Source organism: Pelodiscus sinensis, chromosome 1 (genome assembly GCF_049634645.1).
Source record: "Pelodiscus sinensis isolate JC-2024 chromosome 1, ASM4963464v1, whole genome shotgun sequence".
NCBI classification, from domain to species: Eukaryota; Metazoa; Chordata; order Testudines; family Trionychidae; genus Pelodiscus; species Pelodiscus sinensis.
In genome coordinates this window covers 147,543,606-147,549,773 of record NC_134711.1, presented here as the reverse complement: position 1 = coordinate 147,549,773, position 6,168 = coordinate 147,543,606, and the positions used below count along the sequence as shown (strand labels likewise).

Here is a 6,168-nt window from a genome sequence, read left to right as displayed (position 1 = left end):
GACATTGAGCAGCAATAATTTTATCTATGACCTGTCTTTCATCCAAATGCTTCCACAGCCCTCTACAGGCTGAGAGCCAGACCCTGAAGCCTTTGCCCAGGTGGAGTTCTTGAAGTGAATGGGAATATTGCCTGAGTATGAACTGAGAAAAGGATTCAGGATTTTAAGCTGCTGTGTTGATGCAGCTAATGCATGTTTCCTCTCCCAATGAGGTGGTCATGTGGCATGGGGCAACTGTTTAGCAACCTGTAGCAACACTGCACAATGGCATAAGAATTGGTTGAAAACACAATGCAACTGCGAGAGCAGGGGGGATCCAGGAGGGCAGACTGTAGTTATAAGAGCAAAATTTGGCCAGAACCCTGAGGGCTAACCTCTCTTCAGCAAAAACTGCTATGGACTCTCTGCATGTGATCAGGATCTTGGTTGTATAGTTTGGCTGAACAATGTTGCTTCCAGTATCAGGAACGCTCTATAGTCATAGCTGATCTTAGCACTGAACCTAAATCAGAGGGAAAGATGCTAATTTGCAAACAGGGGAAGTTGGGAGGGAGTTCTCCAGGTTAAGGAGGTGTGATTACGGGACCTTTAAGGTAAGTGGCTGGCTGTCGTGTGTGTTTTTGTTCAGGGGTTACTTGCTGGTTGCTAGAAATTGTGTGCTGAGCTGGTGTCTGTCAATTCAAGTGCTGAGCTGTTTGTTTGAAGGACCATGTGCTGTGGCCGGCAGTTGGAAGCTGTGTGCTTCTTAACAAGGATTTGAAATCTAGAACCCTCTATTCATTGGACGAGCCTTAGCTGGGGGCGGGGCTATCAGGAAGGCCAAGGCTTTATAAAGCCTGTAAGTAAGTGACTAGAGAGCTTCAAAAAGATCTCACCAAACTAAGTGACTGGCCAACAAAATGGCAAATGACATTTAATATTGACAAATGTAAAGTAATGCACGTTAGAAAAAATAATCCCAACCGTATGTACAATATGATGGGGACTAATTTAGCTACAACTACTCAAGAGAGAGATCTTGGAGTCATTGTAGATCGTTCTCTGAAAACAGCCACTCGGTGTGAAGCGGTGGTCAAAAGCAAATAGAATATTAGGAATCATTAAAGGGATAGAGAATAAGACAGAAAAATATCGTAATGCCTCTATATAAAACCACAGTACATCCACATCCTTCAGATGTGGTCACCTCATCTCAGATATATTGGCATTGGAAAAGATTCAGAAAAGGGCAACAAAAATGATTAGGGGGTTTGGAATGGGTCCCCTATGAAGAGACACTAAAGGGACGGGGACTTTTCAGCTTAGAAAAGAGGAGACTAAGGGGGGGGGGAATATGATAGAGATCTATAAAATCATGACTGGTGTAGAAAAAGTGAATAAGGAAAAGTTATTTATTTAATTATTGCCACAAGATAAGATCTAGGGGTCACCAAATGAACTTAATCGGCACCAGGTTTAAAACAAACAAAAGGAAGTTTTTCTTCACACAGTGCACAGTCAACCTGTGGAACTCCTTGCCAGAGGAGGTTGTGAAGACCAGGACTTTAACAGGGTTCAAAAAAGAACTAGATAGATTAATGGAGGCTAGGTCCATCAATGGCTGTTAGCCAGGATGGGTCAGAATGGTGTCCCTAACCTCTGTTTGTCCAGAGGTGGGTGACAGAGGAGGGATCACATTAGGAGAGGCATAAGGATCTTGCGCAAAAAGGAAACGTCCATGCTGCTTGGTTTGCGCAAAAACCCCCTGCGCAAAAATGGACCTGAAGAAATTATGCAAACGAAGTATGAGAAAATGCTAATCTGCGCTTCATTTGCATTGCCTCTTCAGGCAAAGCATGCACTGTAGACAAAGTCCTAGAGAAGAGCTTGTACCAAGAATCTGCACCCATGTCCTAACAACATGGTCGCCAAAGGGCCAGTACAATGTTAATGAAAAGCTGAACAACACTGTATTGGAAATGGTTTTACTAGTAGAGCTAAATTGCTATTTTAGCTCCTTCTACCTTTGCATGACAATCTTGACTTGCTTCCTCCCCATTATGCCAGTTGGGGGGCCCCAGACAGCTTTTGCCGATGAGAGAGTGACCTTCAGTCTTGTGCTGGAACGTTATCCCCTTCCCCAACGTACCCACCCACACTGCCCTGCTATTCCTGGTATCCCCACATGCAGCTCTACCAGTGTCACCTCCATCCTGACCTGTTTCTCCTTCCCTCCTGGCTCCCCACGTGGCTCTGGTAGCATGCCACACACCGGATCTGCAGCACCCCTTACTATTCCAGCCCGAAGCCTATCTTGAGCTCAGATGCCCTAGCATAAATTATGCTATAGTTTGTAGTGTGCAATATGGACAGATATCAGCTAGGGACTCCTTAAATAGGATTAGTCATTTCCTCCATGCATATGCACACAACTGCTCTGTAGGCTAATGGGAGCACCCGGAATGTGCATGCAAAGAGACAGCTGTGCTATCTCCTGTAGGGGGAGAGCACAGCTGGAGAGTGGACAGACCTTTCAAGTCCAAGATCCAAAGCTACAAGAATGTACAGAGAATTACATCAAATCAAGGAAGCAGCAAACTGTCTTAAAGAAACAGTACAGTAATTACTCATTTAACACGTGCCCACTTAACACGTTTTCACAATAACATGATTTTTTTTTTAGGGAATGTTTTTCAAATAATATGACTGTCCCTGAAATAACATGAAAATAATCAAGTGCCAGACTACTTCACGTGGCAGTATAAGTTGGTGAAAACAGTGGTAATAAGCATGAGCGGATGAATACACGTGGTCACAGCACTCCTCAGCTCACTTGTTTCTTTGTGTTTTAACAAACTGTGGCGACTTATGTTGCTAGTTATCCTGGGTTGCTAGATATCTAATGTCGTTGACGACCCTGCACCAACAAAAAATGGACTTTGCCACCACCACCACCTGAAACACAACCCCCACCTTTTCCATTATTTTTAATGGAAAAATTGACCCCGCATAGCACATTTTTGCTTAGCACGAACATTTTCAGAAATGCATCTATAGTGTTAAATGAGGAATTACTGTAACCAGTGTACCCAGCAAAATAAGGGTTAGGTGAAACTTCAGCCTTTAGCTCTCTTTCAGTGATTTCACTGTGAATGATATACATCTCTCTCATTCTGTTGGGGACAGATTGTGCCTGCTGTAGTGATAGTCTGGTTAGAGAGATGACCGATCAAAGCAGAGTTGATCCAGTGTGAGTTTTGATTCTGTTTCCTGTTGTGGTCTTTTGGGATACTACAGTCTGGAGAGGCAGTAACAACTTTGACATGCATCTGACGAAGTGGGTCTTTGCCCACGAAAGCTTATGCTCCAATAAATCTGTTAGTCTATAAGGTGCCACAGGACTTCTCGTTGTTTATGCAGATTCAGACTAACACAGCTACCCCTCTGATACTAGTAACAATTTTGTGAATCTTTTTCTCTGTTCCTATATTCTATCTCTTTCCCTTTTCTCCACATCTTTCCTGGCTCTCTCAACAGGTAGGCATTCCCCATTCAAATTCAAGGACAAAAACGAGGAGATGACCTAGAAGTGGCAGACCTTAGAAGCAGAGCCTTAAATATCCATAGCCCAACACAAACACTGGTACCTTAATATCAGACTCCATATGCTGCTGCTGTCATTTTGTGTGCGCGTGTGTGTGTGTAAATCAAATGCACAGAGTGGAAGTAAAGCTGAGCTGCTATGAATCCTTTTAAAAAAAGGTTACTAAATGAACTTAATATCCTACCGTATGCTCACGTTTGAAAATGCCATCAATAAAGACAATGCACAGAATTCCCATTTTAATTAGCATTTCTCTGTTGGAGAATCTTTTTTTCTCTGAAAACCTGTCTCCTTTGAAATATGTGATGCTTTAAAAGGAAGAGTCTCTGTCAGAGCTTTCTAAATTGGCACTCGGTAACATTAAAATGAAGAAATCTAAAGTAAGAGTCTCAACATTATTTCTTTTTTTTCCAGTCCCTTTTTAATGCCTCTTCAGTGTGAAAGAGGTTAATGAGCCTCTGAAAATCCAAGTAATTTTTCTTTTCACAAATAAACAAGGAAGAAAGAAAAGGTTGGTACCGGTCCCCCCCCCCCCCCCCACACACAAACACAAACACTCAGACCCACAGGAGAGATTTTTGCAGACAAGATTGTAGTCAGCGAGCAATGTTTTTAGAGCAATAATTCCTTTTTCTTTTGGACTGAGTATATTCATACAGCCTTGTAGAAACCATAAGCCAGCTTTTCACAGACACATTTAAGAAACAACAGAGAGAAATAATGACTTACCCTCAAAATGTGGTTGTGTTCCTGAAGAATGTTAAGCTGAACACCTAAGCCCCTGGAGCTGCTTGGAGCTGACTGGTCATACCTGAGGGAGGCAAACTTCAAACAGAACCTGAGTGAATGATGGGAGACACAATCTGCCCATGTTCGACTCCAAAGTGGAGTCTGTGCTATGACTGTTCCTCAGGCACCCCATGGCATCATACTTTGTGCCATGGAGCTGATTTTAGAGCCATATGTTTTCTTGATGATTTTGGAAGGGTCTCTGAGGGCTAACATGGACCAGCTGCTCCAAGTCTTCAGCCTTGACACTGACAAGATAAAAGATGGAAGGATTGCTCTGGTTCTCTCTCCCGCCTCTCTCTTCCCTTCAGGATAGATACTCACACTTTTTTTTCTCTCACACCTAATTCTGCATCATCTCATTGTCTCTTTCATCTGATGTTATCACTTGACTCTCTCCCTTTAAATCACCACCACCTCTCTCTTTCCCCACCTCCCAGTATTGCTATAGCAGCTGGTCCATCTTTTTCTTTCCTCTTTTTGTTGGGATGAGTTCTTGCAGTGCCATTTGAGATGTGAGACAGGATTGGGGACTGCAAACCATCAATATACAACAAGGCTTTATAGGGGGGGAAAATGCAGTTTAAAGGAGAAGACTTTAATAGGGTAAGCCTCAGATCAGATTGCTTGGAAGCAAGTTAAAATTCAGGGCTCAAATCCGGTCAGGCTTAAATTTGAGCTCTTCATCCTTTTGCATGTCCTTCAGTTTACTTTGCATGGGTTTTCCTGCTGAGAACTTGAGGACCTGTGTAGAGGCATTAAGGCCAATGCTTTCAAAGCTGGGGATCTAAAGCCAAGATCCTAAATTCCTGTTCAAACCCCTACAGAAAAGTGGCCTGATTTTCAGAGGCGCAGAGCAAGTCTGGCTTCTGCTGAAGGCAAGGGGAGCATCAGGTTCTCTCAGCAAATCAGGCTGCTTCCATGTTGGTGCCTGAAACAGAGATTTAGGAGCTTGTCTGTAGACTGCCACTTTTGAACATGTTGGCCTAAAGAATTCCCCCCTCTCCATGTATGAGTGGGGTTTTTTCTTATCACAATTTTCCTTCTCCAAGCAATTGTGTTGTGTGCTGGTTGACTGTCACCTTATATCTTCCAGACAGCTTCACTTGAGAGATTCTAGGAGTTGTGTAGCTCAAATACTTTGGGTTAAAAATTGCTGTTTTAAAGGTAAAAATAATTAATGCTTGAAAGAACCCTACCAAAGGGGAGAGAATCTAAGTTGAGGCACAAAGAAAAGGGAGACTATTAAACACACCTATGAAAACTCAGATCGAAAGAGGAAAAAGGGCTGGACACTAGAGTCTACAAACAGCAGGAAAAATATAATCACAGCTGCTCTGTTGCCTGCATGATTTAGCTGTACATGGCTCTAGAAGTTCTATTCAGTAATACTTGGCTTGACAAGCTATCAAGCATGCCTAATACAAAAGAACAATAGAAATGTAAGATTGGAAAGGACCTCAAAAGGTCATTGAGTATCCCCCTGGTCTGAAGTCCCAGATGTCTGTACAAATCTGCCCAGGATAGGGCTTTACGGGATGCTTGAGATTTGATCCCCTTTATCCATGTACCATTACTGTCTATTCCTGATGTTGCAGTGACGTGTTCTCTAGTGTGATGCTATCTTTATTGGCTCTCCTATTTTTTGCAGCATTAGGCACATTTACTTCTCCCATTTTTAGCTCCATTTAGCTAAATAATACCATGGAATGTGTTGCCGCACAGGTGGATAGAATTTAAAACCATTTTTGATTTCTGCCTTCCTCAGGTGTATTTATTGACAAACTCATGGGAAA

General features: G+C 42.7%; 1 long non-coding RNA gene across 1 annotated transcript in view; it reads left to right on the top strand.

Moving 5' to 3' along the window:
* The window catches only part of LOC142819417 (uncharacterized), a 43,862-nt gene that overhangs the window by 8,801 nt on the left and 28,893 nt on the right, over positions 1–6,168 (top strand). The gene's annotated exons all lie outside the window — the stretch shown is intronic.